General features: G+C 51.8%; 1 protein-coding gene across 1 annotated transcript in view; it reads left to right on the forward strand.

The window, feature by feature from the left end:
- The first annotated feature begins 6,815 nt into the window (after positions 1-6,815).
- The window catches only part of PRR15L (proline rich 15 like), a 67,801-nt gene continuing 51,510 nt past the window's right edge, over positions 6,816-23,106 (forward strand). Inside the window, exon 1 of the mRNA XM_078645574.1 lies at positions 6,816-7,125. The gene's annotated coding sequence lies outside the window, so the exon portion shown is untranslated. The remainder of the gene's footprint in view (positions 7,126-23,106) is intronic.

Genomic DNA, 23,106 nt, shown 5'->3' on the forward strand with positions numbered 1-23,106 from the left:
ACCGCCTTCGGGTAAAGTCCGCGCTATATAAAAATGCATAAATAACTAACTAAATACATACCGCAAATCACTGCCGTCACTCTGCCGGCCTGCGACCAGGAAGTCAGGCAGGCCGGCGCGTCAACAGGAAACAGGAAGTAGGAGGGCGGGAGCCTACCCCGCCTCCCACGGAAGAGCCGCGATTGGACGGAGCCGCCGTGTTTGGAGCACCGGAGCAGGCAGGAGCCTACCCTGCGCCCCGGTGCAGAAGGAGGTAAGAAGAGTCCTGCTGCCGGGCCCTGCAGCTGAGGAGAGCCGCCGCACGAAGGAAGCCGGTGAGTGCGTTGCTGAGCGGGGAAGGGGGAGGCGGGGGGCGCGGGGAAGGGGGAGGCGGGGGGCGCGGGGAAGGGGGGGGGCGCGGGGAAAGCATGTGCGGGCGGGCGGGCTTTGTATGTATGTGTGCGTGCGTGTGACTGTGGGGGAGGGGGGTGTGTGTGTGTGAGCGAGTGTCTGTGTGCCTGTATGTGTGTGCCTGCGTGTGCATGCGCTCGCCTGTGTGTGCGTGCGTGCGTGCATGCAGAGGGGTGGGGGCTGCCTGCCTGCGTCTGTAAAAGCAAGGGCTGTGAGTTACTCTGCGCATGCGCGGGGGCAAGCCTGTTCATTCCAAGCCAGCCTCAGCCAGCCTCGGGAAAAACGAAAGTAATAAAAAAGCGAAACTGACACTGCCACTGCAGACAATGCTGCGCGCTCCCGAGGTGAAATCCGGCACTGAAAACGCTCGTAACACTTTGGTGTCCACTCTCCTAAAAACGGATCACATTAGTTGTCGAGCTGACAGCATTCATGCTTCGCATGAATGCTAACGTCAGCTCGACCTAAAAAAAACTATTTTCAAGACCCTATGTCTGGTTCACAAATACCTGTACGGACGGGGACCAAAATACTGGACCCAAAAACGTACATGGTATTTGCCTGGCAGACAGCTGAGATCGAGCACTAAGTTACTGCTCATGCCTCTCAGAGTTCAAACTGCCAGAAACAGTGGTCGTGCCTTTTCTTTTATGGCACCATCCCTCTGGAACAAACTACCTCTAAGCCTTCGTACTATCGTAGAACATATGAACTTTCGAAAAAAATTGAAAATCTGGCTTTTCTGCTAGATCTATTCTTGGCTCATCTCCTTTTCAGGACTGTCCGCATGCGCCATGAGACTCCCTTGGACGTGATATGTGCGCAATACAAATGTCCAGACTAGACTAGACTAGACTAGGGGTGACTTATAGTTTTTAAGTGCAGTGACCCTTAGATATAGGAAACCTATATCTTTCAGAAGTGGTGCATGCACCAACTTACAGAGGCTGCAATGGCAGGACTGTAGTTCCATTTTGAATGGTCTCTTATGGGTGGCATAATACATGCTGCAGCCCATGGGAGACCTCTGGGATATCCATGCCCTGGGTACATAGGTACCCTATACTAGGGACTGACAACGGTACCCCAGTATCCAATCTGGGGTGTACCTAAGTACATACACAACAGTTTCTAGAAGAAAGCTGAAAGACTGGGGTTCTGATTAGCAGTCAGTCAGACTAGTCAAAAACAGTATCACATCAAGTAAAAAGTGAGGGTAACCATTAGAAGCAGATCCTACTTTCCTACAGTTGCTTACCCCCTTCCGTGCTATTGCTTGCCAGTCATAGCTTGCTCCATCATTGTTGCTTCCCTCTTCACCCCTCCTGCTTCGTTGCTTGCCACTTCAATGTTTGATTGTTGTGGTTTGCACCGTTCTTGTTGCCCTCTGTCCCCCACTCCACTGTTGTTGCTCACCCTATGACACCCACTACCATCCACCACCAGTTGGTGCTTTCCCCATCCCCCCTACTGTTGCTTGGCCCATCTCACCCTACAGAAAGCACACATTGACAAAGCCAAATTGTTCTTGCATATGCAAGAGATATTTGGCTTTATCAATGTGTTTTTTAGCAATGTTGTAAACACGACAACATTTAAATACCTGTAAATGAGTTATACACCTACCCTTCTCTATCCAAATAACTGAATAACATAGCCACCACTCAAATTACTTCATATTTCACTATACTAATTTTTAACACTACTACTTTATAGGTTCCGGAGTGGCGTGCTACTCGCCAGAAAAGCGCTTCAACACCCATCAAGGGTAACAGGTGCTATATGAATGCAAACCTTTCTTCCCCTTCTATCCCTCCGCTATCCTTCTCACTCCAAATAACTGACTAATATGCACTTATATTTCACCATACTAATTCACCACTAATCCTTTATGGGTTTCTTGAGTAGCGTGATTCAACGCCCCATCAGGGGTAACAAGCGCTATATAAATGCAAACCTTTTTTCCTCCTCTATCCTTCTGATATCCTTCCGAATCCAAATAACTGACTAGCCTACCCTCCACTTAAAATGTACTTACATGTTTCACTATACGAATTCAACACTAATCCTCTAAGGGTCCTGGAGTAGCGAGCTACTTGCCCAAAAAAGCACTTTGACGCCTTGTCAGGGGTTGTAAGCAGTATACAAATGCAATTACAATACAATACAATATAGCAGCCATTACCAAAGCACAAAGGAAGCACATTATTTTTGTAATTCGCAATGCAATCAAAACTTTCAACAGGATCACAAAAAATGAAGATCCTTTAATTGGTGATGTACAAATAATAAATATTTCTTGAAACCTGATTTCCACAAACATAATCTTTTGTGAGCTATATAGTTTTATCAGTAAATCTGCCTGCCTGTGCAAATGAAGTGCCCTTGTCGATGGTAAATGTGCTGTGCAAAGGACAGTGCACTCCAAGCTCTAGTAATACATTTGCCACGTTGTGTGCCACACCCTTGCTCTTTGTTTGACACTAGCATTTTTCACAATCCCTCTGACTTCAGTGATGTAACATTGATGCCAGCCCCCCTCCCCCGGAAGTGGCTGTGCCTCGAAGGAAGACTGCAACTCAGCTGTGCGCTCCGGGTGTCACACCCGCCTTTTAGTACTTTGTGCAAGGTATTTCACCTGTGGTTCTCAGCTTCGCCTTTCCTCGAGTTGCCTTTATCGCCTCCTCGTCAGCAGGCCATAAAGAACTCTGTAATTAACATCAAATGTGTGCGTCAGTAAAGAGCTATGTGTTTGATTCCATCCGATGGTAAAGAGATAACTTCTATCTTAACGACGCCCTCGCTGCTCGTGCTGTCTGAATTGTAAGTAATCGCCATGGAAGCGCGCGCTCCTCGGCAGGGGTTACGGATGGGTGCGCTGGACCGCACAGCGCCTACCTCCTGACGAGGAGCTACTCTCGCCAGGGTTCCTCCGACTGTTCCTTCTGTTTGAGATTAAACAGCACCGGTGCATGCATAGTTCATGTCGCTTTCTCACGTGCACACGGAAGCTTCTTTAACGAGTGGTACACGTGTCCTTCGATTAAGAATGTTCTATCGGGATGTCTTGTCCCTTGACTGCCCCGACTACAATCTTTTAGCATGCAGACTCACGGTGGGCGTGTCTAGTTTTCACACCAATTTGGCGCCCTCGGACTTCGCCCCTGCAGGCAGGTTTTTCGAGCACCAAATACACATCTCCTTACCTTCGTGATGGCGCGCCTTCTCTACTTGTGAAACTTTGTATAAAGTATTTTCACGGATAAGTTATTGCACCTGCTTTCATTTCATACTGACATTTTCAAATATATTTTGTTTTAATCCTCTAGAAAGTTTTTGGGACGAAACATGTTGGCTGCGTAAGGTTGGCTTTAATCATACAGGGTCAGAGCTGCCGACGTTGGGGACCCAGGTTCGAGTCTCGGCTTCGGCTCAAACATCCTGTGATTCTGGGCAAATCACATTATCTCCCCGGTGCCTACCAAAAATGTATGTGTCGTTGTGTAATGTAACTGGTGCTCATGTAAAGCCTCCAATACCTTCGGGTCGAGTTCTCACACTATAAAACTGCAAAAATTGTTTTTTTTAAATGACAGTATCAACCTGCGCGTGACAAGAACAAAATCAGACACAAATGCACATATATGGACTTTTTTCTTTAACTGTTTAAGGTTACTTATGGAATGTTATGTATGGTCTCCAACATCAGTTGTTACCATCATCATAGGGGGGATGGGAGACATTATCAACAAAAAATGCAATGGCCACCCATCAGAGGCGCAACTAGATACTAGAGCCACATTTGGGGTGGGGATTCTAAGAATTTTTTTTGGGGGGGTGGGGGGTGAAACATTAAGCAGTAGGTGGAGTGGCGCTGCAGGGGCTCTTAGAATGGGTGAAACATCAGCAAAGCCTCTTTAACATACATACGGTCTTTTAAAGACCTGTGAAGTGCTCGGGTGCGGCTGTGTGTGTGCCCGGGAGCCGTCTGAGCCCGGGCTGCCACACACGACGGTAGGGGGGGAGGGGAGGGGGGAGCTGAAGCCCTTTGATTCCAAATGGGTGTTGCGCGCCTGCCACCCATATCCAGAATGGTTCTCTGCGTCAGTGTCTGTTAGACAATGAGCGCGCGCCTCCTTTCAGCATTCCCGGCACCTTATAGCACCCGTGTGAGCATAAGCACATCACAGTCCATGACACTGGGGCATAAGAAGCAATAGTGGGTCACACTTGGGGTGGGGGGGTGTCCCATTACTCTGTCGGCGTGTGCAGTGGCCGAGGTCCCTGCTGCTCCCTTTGCCCACGAGATCTTGAGCTCCAAAGTTGACCAGAAGCCCCCCCTCTGTGTGCCTAGTTTGGACCATATGGACTCTGACTATGGGGCTGGGGCGGGGCCAGCTCTGACCCTTCACCCACAAGAGGCTTGCCGGAAATGTAAACCATTGACCCTGCATCATAAATGGAAACTGGGCCAAAGAAACAGCCCTACCTCTGACAGCCTGACCACTACCCGCGGCCCATCACAGCGCTGACCTGCGAAACCGAAACAGTGACTAAAAAGCTCAAAATGAATGTGGAGCAGTGAGGCTACCGCCTCGGCATCCAAAACTCATCACTGCCAGAAGGCATCTGACAGACAAAGACAAGACTCTGCGGCCTCGGACAGGGTCAGCTCAGTTTCTCCCGAGTCCACCCTGAGTCGAGCCTTCGACTGTGCCCAGGGGGAATACATTTACAGGCTTTCACCGTGTTACTGGCTCCTGGAGCTTGTCGGGTGGCTAGCCTCGTGTACCAGTAGCCCATGAAACCTTAGGTGACCACAAGTTGTAGACTTCAGTATACTGCAGCCCGATGGCGCCCTGGAAATCCAACACAAAATTCAAGAAATTCAAAATTCAAGAAATCAAGACACCTGGACATGTATTCACTTTGTAACAGTGAAAGACTTGTAATTGGACTTTCCCCCTTTTTTTCTAAAATACAATCACATAAATGAGCCAAAGCTCTGAGTGGAGGATATGTCATAAATCACTAACCCTCCCCACCCCCTCCTTCGCTCTACCAATGAACAGCTCCTGTCCCCCGGCCCCGGGGCTATCCAGGGTCCTGAAACTCCAACCCTGGACCACCGCTTCCGAAGAGAAGTGGTCCGCAGACGCGAAACCGGTAACTCCCGGACGAGAACCGAGAGGCGGAGCAAAGATCCTCCATAATAAAACCATATTGACTATGACATTCCAATTGCGACAGCTGCAAAGATAATAAAGTGCTTTTTAATCTTCACTGCTCTGCAGTAGAAAGGTAGTTATTAAAATTCGATGTGTTTATCAGTAATGACCATGACTGGACATTCCTAATTCTTGTGTGTGATGATTGTGTGTATCACCTTCCGTGCGCCAGGCCGTGACTGCTCGGCCCAGCTTCCCTGGAGAGTCCGGGAGGCTGTGGAGAGGCCACTGTCTGCCTCAGTATTAGCGCCCAGCATCCTGGTCAGTGGGCACACGTCCATCTCCCAACCGAGATTGCTCTGCCGGCCCTACAACTTTAAGGGTGTGCAAAACATTTCACAGATTGTTAGGACATAGGTTCGTAAACAGGATCTAGACATTGAAGTCTTGGCGCTACCCCGGCAATATGTGATTTCTACATGTCGTTGCCTTCCATGTTACAAATTGCTACAGATGAACACTGCAAAGTTCACCCACCCGCCCAGTACAGACGAAGACCCGCGCTCTGATCTAACATAGCGCTACGAGCGAGCTCTTGGCCGCCATCCATGAGCCACCGCATGCCCATAAGCAGTGCTCACCAAACTCCCAGAGGCCATGGGACCACAGGCGGTGAGTAGCCAGTGTGTGGACCCCAGTTCAAGGAAGGAAGGAAATAAGCCCCCTGACTGCTGTTAAGATTACATAATGCAGCACAAACCAGGGTTCAGTGGGCACCTCGGGCCTCTTGGTCCCGGTGCCACTGCACCTGCTGCATCATCCCACCTGCCCTAGTATCAACAGCACCAGGGCCAAACTGCGCCAGCCACAGACACCCAGGTTCCGCTCTCTATTCCCTGCCCCTGCGGACGGGGTCGGAAAGCAGAGGGCGCGTTTTACTAGTTGTCAGATTTCCCATGATCCTCTTGGTCTTCCTTGCTATTGGGGGTGGTATTGCGCCTTTCCAAACTGTACCCCAAATGCCTATAATAACACAGAATTCTGACTCGTCCTTTGGAACTCTTTTCTTCCTACCCCAGAATAAGGAGACTCCGAATTTCATCCGCCCTGAAGTTCCTCCTAAGCCCTCTCAATGGCGCACGAGCACACGGTGCGCAGAGGTAGCAGCTGGGAGTCGAACTCGGTAAGCGGAGCAGGCCAGCAGCGCTGAGATCAGGTTTCTCCGGTTCGGGACATTCACCACTTCCGCTGGTGTTTACTCAGCCAGGAGTGGCCCCGCTTCGGGTTAACCTTGAGCGAGTGCCAGGGGGCGGAGGCAGCCCAGGTACACAACACCCATACACCTGCTCCGAGGCACACACACCGGCCGGCGACTTCTCCCGCACAGGTAGCACGGCTGACGGACCAAGACGAGCAGCAGAGCCAGCCCGGCAGCCTGGGGGCAGGCCGGTCCATCGCAGGGGGCCCCTCTACCTGAGGGCCCAGGTCGGTGGGTGCGACAGGTGCGCAGAAGTCGAAGTACCCGGGAAAGGAGAGTGGCCAGGACCCGAGGACAGCGCAGTGAAAGGTAGGTCTGGAGGCCCCGAGTGGGGGTGCCCGGGGCGGCGGGCCCCGTTGCCAGGCCCACGGGCCGGGTCCCTGACAGGAGCCATGAATGTTTCATGGCCGCAGTCTCAGGTGACCGGCCGCATCTTGAGGGCGCCGGCTCTGGAATGCGCTCAGGACCGGCCCGGCCGGCGGGTGACTCGGGCGCGGGGAATGCGCTGGCCCAGTGGACGCGGTGTCCCGACGCCATCCCGCATTCCTGAGCTCTGACTCCCCGGGTCACCCCGGGTGCCACTCCGGGAGCAGGGAGCGCCTGCGGGCACGAGCACTGAGGTGTGTGGATGAAAGAGCGAGCCGAGGAACAGGTGTCCGGGCACGGAGCCTCAGGCCCGACTGACAACAGGGGCTGAAGCAACGCAGGGGCACAGAGCCCTAATACTGACTGACACCAGGGGCTGAAGCAATACAGGTGCATACCCCCGCCCCCATCCCCCCACACGGACTGACATCAGGGGCGCAAACATAGCGCCATGGGCTCCCTGATACTGACGGACACGAGGGGCCCAACCAACTATAGGGGCATTGACCCCTACTACTGACTGACACCAGGGGCTGAAGCAATACAGGTGCATACCCCCCCACCCCCTCAATACTGACTGACGCCAGGTGCTGAAGCAATACTGGTGCATACCCCCCCATACTGACTGACGCCAGGGGCTGAAGCAATACAGGTGCATACCCCCCCACCCCCTCAATACTGACTGACGCCAGGTGCTGAAGCAATACTGGTGCATACCCCCCCATACTGACTGACGCCAGGGGCTGAAGCAATACAGGTGCATACCCCCCTAACCTCCCCATACTGACTGACGCCAGGTGCTGAAGCAATACTGGTGCATACCCCCCCATACTGACTGACGCCAGGTGCTGAAGCAATACTGGTGCATACCCCCCCATACTGACTGACGCCAGGTGCTGAAGCAATACAGGTGCATACCCCCCTAACCTCCCCATACTGACTGACGCCAGGTGCTGAAGCAATACAGGTGCATACCCCCCACTCTTCCCCATACTGACTGACGCCAGGTGCTGAAGCAATACAGGTGCATACCCCCCACTCCCCCCCATACTGACTGACGCCAGGTGCTGAAGCAATACAGGTGCATACCCCTCACTCCCCCCCATACTGACTGACGCCAGGGGCTGAAGCAACACAGGGCATACCCCCCACTCCCCCCCATACTGACTGACGCCAGGTGCTGAAGCAATACAGGTGCATACCCCCCCATACTGACTGACGCCAGGGGCTGAAGCAATACTGGTGCATACCCCCCCATACTGACTGACGCCAGGTGCTGAAGCAACACAGGTGCATACCCCACTCCCCCCCATACTGACTGACGCCAGGTGCTGAAGCAATACAGGTGCATACCCCCCCCCCCCATACTGACTGACGCCAGGGGCTGAAGCAATACTGGTGCATACCCCACTCACCCCCCCATACTGACTGACGCCAGGGGCTGAAGCAATACTGGTGCATACCCCACTCCCCCTCATACTGACTGACGCCAGGGGCTGAAGCAATACAGGTGCATACCCCCCTAACCTCCCCATACTGACTGACGCCAGGGGCTGAAGCAATACAGGTGCATACCCCACTCCCCCCCATACTGACTGACGCCAGGGGCTGAAGCAATACAGGTGCATACCCCCCCATACTGACTGACGCCAGGGGCTGAAGCAATACTGGTGCATACCCCACTCCCCCTCATACTGACTGACGCCAGGGGCTGAAGCAATACAGGTGCATACCCCCCTAACCTCCCCATACTGACTGACGCCAGGGGCTGAAGCAATACAGGTGCATACCCCACTCCCCCCCATACTGACTGACGCCAGGGGCTGAAGCAATACAGGTGCATACCCCACTCCCCCCCATACTGACTGACGCCAGGGGCTGAAGCAATACTGGTGCATACCCCACTCCCCCCCATACTGACTGACGCCAGGTGCTGAAGCAATACTGGTGCATACCCCCCCATACTGACTGACGCCAGGGGCTGAAGCAATACAGGTGCATACCCCCCTAACCTCCCCATACTGACTGACGCCAGGGGCTGAAGCAACACAGAGGCTGAAGCAAGACAGGGGCATCCCTCCCCCGCCCCCTCCATACTGACTGACGTCAGGGGCTCAAGCAATACAGGTGAATATACTCCCCCCCACACACACACACTGACTGGCATCAAGGGCTCAAGCAATACAGGGGCCTTCCCCCGCCCTCCCATACAGACTGACATCAGGGGCTCAACATAGCGCCATGGGCTCCCTGATACTGACGGACACTAGGGGCCCAAATAAACATAGAGGCATAGACCCCTACTACTGAATGACACCAGGGACTCAAGCAAACATAGGGGCACGGAGCCCTACTATTGACTGGCACAACCAAACATAGGGTCATAGACACCCCCAATACTGACTGAGACAAGGGGCCCAACCAAACATAAGGGCATAGACCCCCAAATACTGACTGACGCCAGGGGCTCAACCACACATAGGGGCATGCCCCCCCCCCCCCAATACTAACTGACTGACATCAGGGGCTCAAGAAAATATAGGGGCACGGACTCCCTGATACTGACCGACACTAGTAGTCCAAATAAACATAGTGGCATAGACCCCTACTACTGACTAGCACCAGGGGCTCAAGCAAACACAGGGGCACAGAGCCCTACTACTGACTGACACCAGGGGCTCAAGCAAACACAGGGGCACAGAGCCCTACTACTGACTGACACCAGGGGCTCAAGCAAACACAGGGGCACAGAGCCCTACTACTGACTGACACCAGGGGCTCAAGCAAACATTGGGGCACATAGCCCTATGACTGACTGGCACAATCAAGCATAGGGGCCTAGCCCCCCCAATACTGACTGACGCCAGGGGCTCAATCACACATAGGGGCATGGGCCCCCCAATACTGACTGACATCAGGGGCGCAAGCAATACAGGAGCATACCCCCCTCCCCCCATACGACTGACTACATGGGTTCAAGCAAACATAGAGGCATGGAACCCCCAATACTGACTGACACAAGGGGCCCAGCCAAACATAGGGGCCTAGACCCCCCCAATACTGACGGACGCCAGGGGCTCAACCAAATATAGGGGCATAGAGTCCCAACACTGAGTGACCAAAGGGGCCCAACCAAACATAGGGGCATAGACCCCCCCCAATACTGACTGACACAAGGGGCCCAACCAAATATAGGGGCATAGAGTCCCAATACTGACTGACACCAGGGGCTCAACCAAACATAGGGGCATAGACCCCCCCAATACTGACTGACACAAGGGGCCCAACCAAATATAGGGGCATAGAGTCCCAATACTGACTGACACCAGGGGCTCAACCAAACATAGGGACGCAGAGCCCAAATACTGACTGACACAAGGGGCTCAACCAATACAGGGTCATAGCCCCCCCCCTACTGACTGACACTAGGGGCCTAACCAAAAATAGGAGCACAGAGCCCCCGGTACTGAGTGACACAAGGTGCCCAGCCAAACACGGGGGGGGGGGCAGATGTCTATTATGTACTGACACCACGGGCCTCGCCAAACATAGGGGTGCAGAGTCCCCAATACTGACTAGGTCGTAAGTAAACATAGGGAAGCAGAGGCCTTATACTGACTCTCCCCCCTCCCCCTGTTATCTTCAGCGCGACCGCGGGGCGGCAAAGGCAGGGACCACCACGGATGGCAAAGTCCGCGTTATGCAGAGGGGCCCCTTCATTTTGCGTTAATCCACTGTACACCAGTTAAATGAGACATGGGACACTGACCCCTAATACAAGAAATAAAGCAAAATGCACACGAGGGGCATAAATATCGGGGCGCAGGGCCCATTACTAGAACTAGATCTACCGACCAGATGACCAAAAACAGGAACATAGAACCCCAAAAGTGGTCATAAAGCGAGATACACACATAGGGTCCCAACAGAGCCAGTCACAGAATACCCCTGTTAAGGGACACTCTTATAGGCTGGACCCACGTATGGGGTAGATTAAGATACACCCCAGGAGCCTAAACATGGCGGCCCAGAGCTTCAAAGCGGGACAGACTGAGATACATTGCCATGACCTTAACGTGGCCCCTAACCTCCGGCACTGGACACAGGCTTGTGGGATGAACTTTACGCCCACCCCCTAGCCTCAGGGTACATTTCCACACACCCAGAAGGCTTTGACTTTCTGCCAGCTAGAGACATTCCCGGGACTCCGGTTTATCAGTGTTTGGGGCACTAGGCCCAAGGAGTTAAAGATTTAACAAGCACTTCTTTCATTCTCCAAGTGGGAAGGGAAAGTCTCTGACTGAGAAAGGCATGACCCGGTCCTCTGGGGCGATTAATGGTTAACCCGGCTGTGCTCATTGACACGGTGTGTACAGCCCGCGTGACGCTGCCTCCCAGCAATAGAAACTGAGGCTCGAGCCAGCCGCCGGAAATGAGGTCCGAGACTGGCGACAGAAACTGGGGCCAGGACCCGTGGCAGAAACAGGGGCCCGGGGCCAATACCAGTAATAGAAACTGGGGCCGCGAGCCCAGACCAGTGACAGAAACTGGGGCCGAGGGCCAAGACCAGTGACATAAACTAGGGCCCGGGGCCAGGACCAGTGATAGAAACTGGGGCCCAGGGCCAGGACCAGTGACAGAAACTGGGGCCGAGGGCCAAGACGAGTGATAGAAACTGGGGCCCAGGGCCAGGACAAGTGACAGAAACTGGGGCCCGGGGCCAAGGTCAGTGATAGAAACTGAGGACCCGGGGCCAAGACTAGTGAAATAAATTGGGGCCTGGGGCCAAGGCCAGTGACAGAAACTAGGGCCGAGACCCATGACAGAAACTGGGGCCCGGGGCCAAGACCAGTGAAAGAAACTGGGGCCTGAGGCCAAGACCAGTGACAAAAACTGGGGCCCGGGGCCAAGACCAGTGACAAAAACTGGGGCCCGGGACCAAGACCAGTGACAGAAACGAGGGCCCGGGGCCAAGACGAGTGATAGAAACTGGGGCCGCGAGCCAAGACCAGTGACAGAAACTGGGGCCGAGGGCCAAGACCAGTGACAGAAACTGGGGCCCACGGCCAAGACCAGTGATAGAAACTGGGGCCCAGGGCCAACACCAGTGACAGAAACTGAGGCCCAGGGCCAAGACCAGTGACAGAAACTAAGGCCCAGGGCCAAGACCAGTGATAGAAACTGGGGCCCAGGGCCAACACCAGTGACAGAAACTGGGTCCCAGAGCCAAGAGCAGTGATAGAAACTGGGGCCCAGGGCCAAGACCAGTGATAGAAAGTGGGACCCAGGGCCAACACCAGTGACAGAAACTGAGGCCCAGGGCCAAGACCAGTGATAGAAACTGGGGCCCAGGGCCAACACCAGTGACAGAAACTGGGGCCCAGGGCCAAGAGCAGTGATAGAAACTGGGGCCCAGGGCCAAGACCAGTGATAGAAAGTGGGACCCAGGGCCAACACCAGTGACAGAAACTGAGGCCCAGGGCCAAGACCAGTGATAGAAACTGAGTCTCGAGCCAGCCGCCGGAAATGAGGTCCGAGACTGGCGACAGAAACTGGGACTGAGGGCCAGGACCCGTGGCATAAACTGGAACCTGGGGCCAGGACGCATGGCAGAAACAGGGGCCCGGGGCCAAGACCAGTGACAGAAATTGGAACCCGGGGCCAAGACCAGTGACAGAAACTGGGGCCCGGGGCAGAGACCAGTAACAGAAACTGGAACCTGGGGCCAGGACCCGTGGCAGAAACAGGGGCCCGGGGCCAAGACCAGTGATAGAAATCGGGGCCCGGGGCCAAGACCAGTGACAGAAACTGGAACCTGGGGTCAGGACCGGTGGCAGAAACAGGGGTCCGGGGCCAAAACCAATGATAGAAACTGGGGCCAGGGGCCAAGACCAGTGATAGAAACTGGGGCCGGGGCCAAGACCAGTGACAGAAACTGGGGCCGCGAGCCAAGAGCAGTGATAGAAACTGGGGCCCGGGGCTAAGACCAGTGACAGAAACTGGAACCTGGGGTTAGGACCCGTGGCAGAAACAGGGGCCCGGGGCCAAGACCAGTGATAGAAACTGGGGTCTGGGGCCAAGACCAGTGATAGAAACTGGGGCCCGGGGCCAAGACCAGTGACAGAAACTGGGGCTGAGGGCGAAGACCAGTCATAGAAACTGGGGCCCGGGGCCAAGACCAGTGACAGAAACTGGGGCTGAGGGCCAAGACCAGTGACAGAAAGTGGGACCCGGGGCCAAGACCAGTGACAGAAACTGGTGCCCGGGGCCAAGGTCAGTGATAGAAACTGAGGCCCGGGGTCAAGACCAGTGATAGAAACTGGGGCAGAGGGCCAAGACCAGTGATAGAAAGTGGGACCCAGGGCCAAGACCAGTGATAGAAACTGGGGCCCGGGGCAGAGACCAGTGACAGAAACTGGGGCCCGGGGCAGAGACCAGTGATAGAAACTGGGGCCTGGGGCAGAGACCAGTGACAGAAACTGAGGACCGGGGCCAAGACCAGTGATAGAAACTGGGGACCGGGGCCAAGACCGGTGATAGAAACTGGGGCAGAGGGCCAAGACCAGTGATAGAAAGTGGGGCCCAGGGCCAAGACCAGTGACAGAAACTGGGGCCGGGGCCAAGGTCAGTGATAGAAACTGGGGCCCAGGGCCAAGACCACTGACAGAAACTGAGGACCTCGGCCAAGACCAGTGATAGAAAGTGGGGCCCAGGGCCAAGACCAGTGACAGAAACTGGGGCCCGGGGCCAAGACCAGTAAATTAAACTGGGGCCCGGGGTCAAGACCAGTGACAGAAACTTGGGCCCGGGGCCAAGACCAGTGACAGAAACTGGGGCCCAGGGCCAAAACCAGTGACAGAAACTGAGGCCCGGGGCCAAGACCAGTGATAGAAAGTGGGGCCCGGGCCGAGACCAGCGATAGAAACTGGGGGGCCCAAGGCCAAGAACAGTGACAGAAACTGGGGCCCCGGGCCAAGACCAGTGACAGAAACTGGGGCCCGGGGCCAAGGTCAGTGATAGAAACTGAGGCCCGGGGCCAAGACCAGTGATAGAAAGTGGGGCCCGGGCCGAGACCAGTGATAGAAACTGGGGCCCAAGGCCAAGAACAGTGACAGAAACTGGGGCCCGGGACCAAGACCAGTGACAGAAACGAGGGCCGGGGCCAAGACCAGTGAAAGAAACTGGGGCCCAGGGCCAAGACTAGTGATAGAAAGTGGGGCCCAGGGCCAAGACCAGTGACAGAAACTGGGGCCCGGGGCCAAGGTCAGTGATAGAAACTGAGGACCCGGGGCCAAGACTAGTGAAATAAATTGGGGTCTGGGGCCAAGGCCAGTGACAGAAACTAGGGCCGAGACCCATGACAGAAACTGGGGCCCGGGGCCAAGACCAGTGAAAGAAACTGGGGCCTGAGGCCAAGACCAGTGACAAAAACTGGGGCCCGGGGCCAAGACCAGTGACAAAAACTGGGGCCTGGGGCCAAGACCAGTGATAGAAACTGGGGCCAAAGGCTAAGACCAGTGACAGAAACTGGGGCTCGGGGCCCAAGATCAGTGATAGAAACTGGGGCTGAGGGCCAAGACCAGTGACAGAAACTGGGGCCAGGGCCCAAGACCAGTGACAGAAACTGGGGCTTGGGGCCAAGACCAGTGACAGAAACTGGGGCCGAAGGCTAAGACCAGTGACAGAAATTGGGACCAGGGGCCAAGACCAAGGACAGAAATTGGGACTGAGGGCCAAGACCAGTGACAGAAACTGGGGCAGAGGGCCAAGACCAGTGATAGAAACTGGGGCCCGGGGCCAAGACCAGTGACTGAAACTGAGACCGGAGGACAAGACCAGTGACTAAACCTGGGCTGAGGTCAGGACAGTGACAGAATCTGGGACAGGGGGCCAAGACCAGTGATAGAAAGTGGGGCCTGGGGCCAAGACCAGTGACAAAAACTGGGGCCCGGGGCCAAGACCAGTGACAAAAGCTGGGGCCTGGGGCCAAGACCAGTGATAGAAACTGGGGCCGAAGGCTAAGACCAGTGACAGAAACTGGGGCCCGGGGCCCAAGATCAGTGATAGAAACTGGGGCTGAGGGCCAAGACCAGTGACAGAAACTGGGGCCAGGGCCCAAGACCAGTGACAGAAACTGGGGCTTGGGGCCAAGACCAGTGACAGAAACTGGGCTGAAGGCTAAGACCAGTGACAGAAATTGGGGCCAGGGGCCAAGACCAAGGACAGAAATTGGGACTGAGGGCCAACACCAGTGACAGAATCTGGGGCAGAGGGCCAAGACCAGTGATAGAAACTGGGGCCCGGGGCCAAGACCAGTGACTGAAACTGGGACCGGAGGACAAGACCAGTGACTGAACCTGGGCTGAGGTCAGGACAGTGACAGAAACTGGGACAGGGGGCCAAGACCAGTGATAGAAAGTGGGGCCCGAGGTGAAGACCAGTAACTGAAACTCGGGCAGAGGTCGAAGACTGGTGACAGAAACTGGGGTTCGGGCCACGATCGGCAACAGAACTGGTACCCTAATTCAAGGACTGATGAAACTGAGGCTCGAAGCCAAGACTGACAAAAGAAACAGGAGTGGTGTGGAGTGTCCTTTGGTGAATCAGGTGCAGTGATACAAGGGCCCAGCGACCTGAGGGCCAACTGAACCTTTATTTTTTCTGTATTTCACAGTTCAGACTGGGGGTCCTATTTTCTTTCGTTCTCTAGGCCTCAAGGCACAATAGCCACGCTACTCGTCGTAATCCGGATCTGCGACAGACACTGTAGTTAAGGTTAAAATGGACTATTGAAATTCAGCCCCTAAACCGAGACTAGTGCCAGAAACTAACAGACGGGCCGCTGCAAAAGACTAGAATCGACTGCTGAGCCTGAGACCTGATGTCAAGATCTGCGACAGCAAATGAGGCCAGAGACCAGAATAAGTGGAACTCAAAGGAGGCTCAACGCAAGGCCAGCTCCAGAAACCTGGGCCTGAAACAGGGATGTGCTGCTAAAACTAACGCCTGAATCCAAGATAACCAGATATGATGAGGCCTGAAGCCAAAGCCAACCAAAGATACTGAGGGCATAAGTTAGAACCGGCTGTATTTAAGACCAGGCTGGGAAACTAAGGCCCAATTCCTTTATCAGACAGATATACTGAGGCCTGAAGCCAAAACTAAGAAACTGAGGGCAGAAGATAGAATTGGCTGTATTTAAGACTCAGGGCCTGAATCTGATGCGGTTAGGAAGGCCGCCTAATGGCATTAGATCCCTCCAAATCGGATCGGAAACGTGTCTTTCCAAACAACTCAGAAAGGTTTCCGACCGACCAAGTATGATGCGAGTTAGGTGTGAGGAATATCCCAATCCCAACCAGACGGCATTTGGAATGACCGAGCAGTAAGGAGCAGAATCGTACGTCTCTATGGGCCGCGTTTCCGAACTACTGAGTGCGATGCTGGATTTGGACATCCTTTCTGAGTCGCGCCGTCCGACTCGAATCGGCAGTCGGAATCAAACCATGGGTCCCCCCTTATCAGCCATGCACAGTTTGGGAGGCACCAGGGGGGCCCAATTTTCCCCAGCCCCCCTTTCTTCAATGGCAGCCTATGCATTCTGTCAGAACAGAGGCTCCCATTGAAGTTAATGGGAGTCCAACCAAATCGTACCTGGAAGCATCTGGATGCATCGTACGCTGTCTGTTGGACTCTTCCGATCCGATTCGGTCGGAAACCATTCCCAAACCCATTCGGTCAGGAAGCTTTCCAAACCGCATCAGAATCAGGCTCCAGGTTGGTAAACTAAGGCCAAAACTCAAAATCAACAACAAAAACTGAAGCCCAAAGTGAAGTTCAGCGATAGAAACTGAGGCCTCAGGCCAAAGCCTGTCATCAAAACTGATTCCTGAGGTTAGAATGACTGTGACAGCTGAGACTAGACTTGGCTACTCAAAATAAGATCTGTGGTCAAGTTCCGCGACAGAGATTTAGGCCAGAGGTTAAAAGAGGCAACGTAAAGTGAGGACTCAAACCAAGACCGGATACAGAAACAGACCTGATGTCAAGATTTGCTACTGAAACGGAAGACTGAAAGCACGATCGGCTACTGAAACAGATGCTCAGAGGCAAGATCGAATACTGAAATCGAAACCTAAAGTCAAGATTGGCTACAAACACTTAGTGAAGTCTGAAGCAACTAAAATGAAGGCTCAATGCCATGCCTGGCAAAGAAACTAAGAACTGACGCCAGAGTTGCTGGCTACAGACATTGAGGCCTGAAGCCAGAATCAGCTGCAAAAACTGATTTGTCAAGGCAAAATCTATTAGTAAGGCCTGTAGTTAAGACCAGCTGCAGAATATGAGGACTGAAGTCTAGGCAAGCCAGAAAAACAGGTGACAAGTTAAGGCTGGCTGTAGAAACTGAGCTATGAAGCCGTCTGTTTCAATGTTTAAGAATGCCTAAAGAAACTGAGGTCTGAAGACTAAGAAGGCCATAGAAACAGACTGACTACAGGCTAAGACTGACTGCAGAAACTGAGGCTGGAAGCCAATGTTGACAACAGATACAGATTACTGTTTAAATTGGCTGTAGAAGTCCAGATCAGCTACAAAAACTCAGACCTTAAGTCAGGACTGGATAAAGGTAATAAGAGCTTAAAGCTAAGCACAGCTACAGAATCTGGGCCATAAAGACATGATTAGATACAGGACCTGAAGCAACTAATGGTCCCAAAAGCCAAATCCAAGACTGGCTACTGAAATGGAAGCCTGATGCCAGAATCAGCTACAAAAAAGGTCTTAAGTCATGCTTGACTATAGGAGCCAACAGCCTAATACTGGCTCAGGACGGGTTACATCAGTCAAAAGGCTGATGGTGTGATTCCCGTCTACAAAGGGGGCTTGTGGTGAATGTGAGCTATAAATGTCTGGCATCTAATACTGAGGGCCGAAACCAGGATTAGTGACAAAACCAGACCAAAGCCAGGGTGCTTTACGGAAACTGAGGTGTGTAGCTAGGAGCAGGCACTGAAACTCAAGCCGCCCAGCATCAGCTAATGCATATCAGGCCTGAAACCAGGATCGGCTACTACAAATGAGGTCTGAAGCCACAAATGTCCCCTCAAACTGAAGTCCTACGGCCATGATAGACACAGAGGTGGATCCCCTGGCCAGGATTAGCTACAGAAACTTAGTTGGAAGTCAGGATGCCTAGAAGAGCTGAGGCTTAAAGCAAGGACATTCTCCAGAAGTCAACATTCACAAGAGAAGACCACCGAGGGGAGCCATCATTGTCTACAGGAGTTTAGGCCTAAAGCGAGAATTTGTTACAGGAGCTCCGGTCTGACGCAAGGCTCTCCTATAGGAGCCAACATTGTCTACAGTGGTTTAGATGGGAATCACCTGCATCTCCAGGAGCCAACACCTGAAGCAGAGACTATGTACGTAGCCAACAATGTCTACAAGTCTCAAGTGAAGGCCTACTACAGGATCCAACACTGTCTACAGGAGCGTAGGTATACAAGGAGGCTCACCTCTACAAGAGTTCAGGCCTGCAGCAGTCCTATGGTCTGCAGATATGTAGGTATGAAGTGAGCATTGTCTACAAGAACAAATGTCAAGAGCTTGGGATAGAAGCAGTGGTTGTTTACAGGAGTCAAAGCCTCAAGTAAAGAACCTACAGGGGTCAACATTTTGTTCAGGAGTTTGACCTTGAAGTAAGGGTCTTCTTCAAGAGTCCATCTACAGGAGCTTCAGGTTGTTGCAACAATGGTCTACAGGATGCAACGTCATCTACAGGAGCTTAAACCTGAAGCAAGGATCGTCTACAGGAGGTTAAGGCATGAAGCGAGGGTCACCCACAGACACTGAGTCCTAAATTCTGGAGCAGCCGCTGGGTGCTTTGAGTCAAATTCTGCTGAGAAACAAAGGGGCCAAAGTCAGCATTGGCCACTGAAGCTGTAACTCATGCCCAGATGCAGGACCAGCTCTAGGATGGTTCGTTCGGTGCCACCGCACCTGGCGCTGACTTCTGGGGGCGCTGTGTTGTCAAGTATATAGTCGATTTAAAAGCACCTCTGCAGCCTTTCTTGCCTCAAGCAATTGTCAGGCAACAATAAAAATGTCAAGATAACTTTGGTGATTAAAAGAACTGCTGGGAAGGGGGAGATTTGTCTAGTGGAAGTTTTGACTCATCATAACGTAGTGCAGAGGCTTAATATGCCTGTTGAAAAGCACCAGTACCATGTACCATGCAAATCACAGAAGTACATAGCATGTAAATAGCTCAGTGCGTTAATGCCACTGTCAGAGAAATCCTTTTGTACTTGCAATTTATGAATTAAAATCTTAATACAGAACAGTGAGCTATTAACTGTCATCAAAGAGCTGTGTGTAAACTGCAAAGTATAGAATAGAGCGTTATGATTTTTTCCCCCAAAGTTTCCTTTTTCTAATGTTGCAAAAAGGGTTCATTTGGGTAGAAATCAATTCTTATTACTAAAGACAGCCCCCAGCCATGGTGGAATGTGTTACATTCTGAGTGTGTGCTTCTTCAGATCAAGCACTCTTAACCTATACTGTCCACCAGTATGGATGACATGTGACTCCTACACCTGGTAGTCCTCTTTCTTGTGTAACATTTCCTATACACTGATTTACACATGTATGATTGATTGTCTCTGTGTAACATGTGTGTGATGTAAACTAGTAGGAGTATCGCTATAAATTAAAAGAAAAGCAAGTGAGAGAGTGATTATGGGGACCTGAAGGTCACTGCTAAAGGGTGGTTGTGAGGGAATTCATGCAGAAGGTGGCCACTGGGGGGCCCAACACACATAGTCTCACTGGGCCCCACCAGCCTAGATGAGCCCCAGAAACTGAGGCCTTTTGCCAGAGACCGAGCCCTATTTTCACACTGCTCCCCCAGAGACCCTCAGAGCTCCTCATACAGGGCCCTTATCACAATGACCTGGCACGCACCAGTACTCCAGAGAGACAGCTCTGTTGTCTGATACTAACCTGTGTATGTTTTATGTAACATGAGAGAGAGGTCTGCTGGCTGTGTCTTTAAGAAAATGTGCAATCCAAGAGGTATATCTGCTATCCGAACCTGTAAAGTGTAAGGATCAGGAGCGTGGCTCCCATTGGTGCAGCAGGTGCAGTGACACCTGGGCCCAGTGACCTGAGGGCCCAATGAACCCTGATTATTACCGTATTTTACAATTCGAACAGCAGTCATGAGGCCATGTCCTTCCCTGCAGTAGGGCCCATGATCCTCCGGGTACGCTACTGTTAAAGATCTGTGTAGCCCGATAGTTCTGCTGTCTGAGGTTTGAGAGAACGCGAGAGACAGCATGACACCTGGCCTGTGCGTTCTGTGCAACTAGCGACAACTCTGCTGTTGATACTTTAAGATGCATTTAACTCTTAGTATATTTTTGCCGCCTGAGCGCTCAGCTGTCTAACACGAAGCTCTGCTTGATACTTCGACTGCCTGGGACTGGAGGGTACTTGAGGGTGAGGGATAGTCCTGCTGCATAAGGCGCGCGCCCACCACGATCACTGTCTGCTGTGTGGGCTTTGAATCTACCTGACCAACATCTCTGCTGTCTGCAAGTCTGCAGCTACAGGATATGAGAATGCCAGGAGTAGCTCTGCTGGCCATAGCCGGATACTAAATATGTATACTGAGAGATAGCGCTGCTGTTTAAGGCATGGACCCAACATATGGGCATTCTGACAGATATGTATGCTGGCTACGGATTGGAATAACATGTGTGCTTGACGAAAGATAGCTCTGACGTTTATAGCCTGATACTAAATATGTATGCTGAGAGATATCTCTGCTGGTTAAGGCATGGACCCAAGATATGGACATTCTGACAGATATCTCTGCTGTCTACGGCTTGGGATAACATGTGTGCCTGCTGAAATATAGCTCGGCTGTTTAAGACTTGAAATAAGATGTGTGCATAACTGTATACAGAGATATTGCTGGTGTTTGAGGCTTGGACCAAGATATGTGCACGCCGAGGCATATCTGTGCTGTCTACGGCTTGGAATACGATGTGTAAATGCCGAGAGATATCTCTGCTGTCCAACGCTAGGCATAATATGCCTGGCTGCCTAGAGATATTGCTGCAGTCTAAGGCTTCGACCTAGTTATGTGCATGTTGTGGGGTAGCTCTGCTGGTTAAGGTTTGAGATAAAACTGGAAACCAATATTGTATGTAAAGGATCTCATAAAAATGAAGAACGAACGGGCCTCCATAAAAATGTTAATGTCATTTAATCAATGTTTAGGTGAGTAACGGTCACATAATTTAAGGGTGTTAGCTCTGCTGTCTCAGGCTTGGAATAAAATGTGTGCATGTGTGGGATATCGCTGCTGTCTAACGCTTGAGACAAGGCGTGCAAGCAGGGAGATAGCGCTGCTGTCTCAGACTTGGAATTAGATGTGGCCCCCAAAAAAGTGTGAATCGAGGGTTGTGGACTAAAAGTTAACCTTTTCAGACAAAAATTATGATTCCTGGGCCTCAAACCCCTAGCCATTTGAGGCACAGAGACTGCAAGGTGACCTTGTGCGGTGTTGTTAGACTCACAGTCAAGGTGCAAAGCATGTGCCTTAGGGCACGCCTGCCTCGCAGATACTAGGATTGTGTGAACTTTAAGGTCAGCGTTTGCCAAAGCATAGTCACAATATTGAAGATTTATGCAGGAAGTAAGTTTTGTGACAGAAAACAGGAAATTCACTTATCTGCCGAACTCTCCTGCAATTTCTAGACGAAATGCTGCCCATTGGCGTAGTTTTGTGAAGGCAACACACTTTGCGACTTCATGACTTTCGCCAGTCACATTTGCACACCTTTTTAGGGTTTCCACCTGTCCAGTACTGTACCAACTTGGCCATTATTAGTACGCCGAGGACGTTAAAACTATTGAAAAAGTAGCTAAAGTCTGTATTTTTCTGCTTTGAAATATCAGTTTAAAATATGATATACAAGAAGAAATCGATTTGTAATCAATTAAACCCATCTAAACTCTTCTTAAATAAATATTAAAACAAAACTGCCAGTGGGTTTTTACAAAAGTTCATGTTCAGGTGCCTGTTCCTGGCCTTTCAACATCTCAAAAAAAAATGCAGATATTTTTCATAGAAAGGTTGGCAAACGTGCACCCAAAGTACACACTAGGACACTCACAGCTCACATTTAGAAATAAAGGCCTATAAAGCAAACGTGTTTGGTTTTGGGAGCCCAGAGCACGATATCCTCAGATCCAGGGGGCATATTAGCAAGAACCTCGTTAAAATGATCGCCATTTTAGCGGCAGGAAACTGGCGCTTAAACAGCGATAATGGACTTGCTAATATGCATTATAGAATTCCAATAGAAGCCCATGTTAGATGTCCTGCACATCTAACCAAGGCTTCTATTGGAATTCTATAACACATATTAGCAAGCCCATTATCGCCATTTTAGTGGCAGTTTCCTACCACTAAAACGGCAATACTTTTAACCAGGTTCTTGCTAATATGCCCCCAAATCCGGAGTCACTGGGCAAAAGGGCAAGGCATGAACTACACCACTTACAAGCGGTGTTCATGGTAATCAGCCATTCACATGGAACTCATTTTTAGACAGATTTTTAGCGTCACAGATCTTTCTGTGTGGAATTAATCAATATAGACCAGTATTATTCAATAACGTTTTGAAAGAACAATAACAGCACAGCCAGTATTTTTGTAAGAAACTGCGGTTCAGCCGAACTGAGTTTTATTAGACAAGAATTATTTAAACAAACAATATTGTGAGTGTCTTTCAGGACAGTCAGGAAAGAATAAATAGACCCCAGGTGTGTAATCAGACCGAAATAAAAATAAAAGGAAAAGTTAATGTAAGAAATAACCATTGAAGGTGTATTGGTTGATCCATTAAAGAG

This window comes from Lissotriton helveticus, chromosome 5_1 (genome assembly GCF_964261635.1).
Source record: "Lissotriton helveticus chromosome 5_1, aLisHel1.1, whole genome shotgun sequence".
Classification (NCBI taxonomy): Eukaryota; Metazoa; Chordata; class Amphibia; order Caudata; family Salamandridae; genus Lissotriton; species Lissotriton helveticus.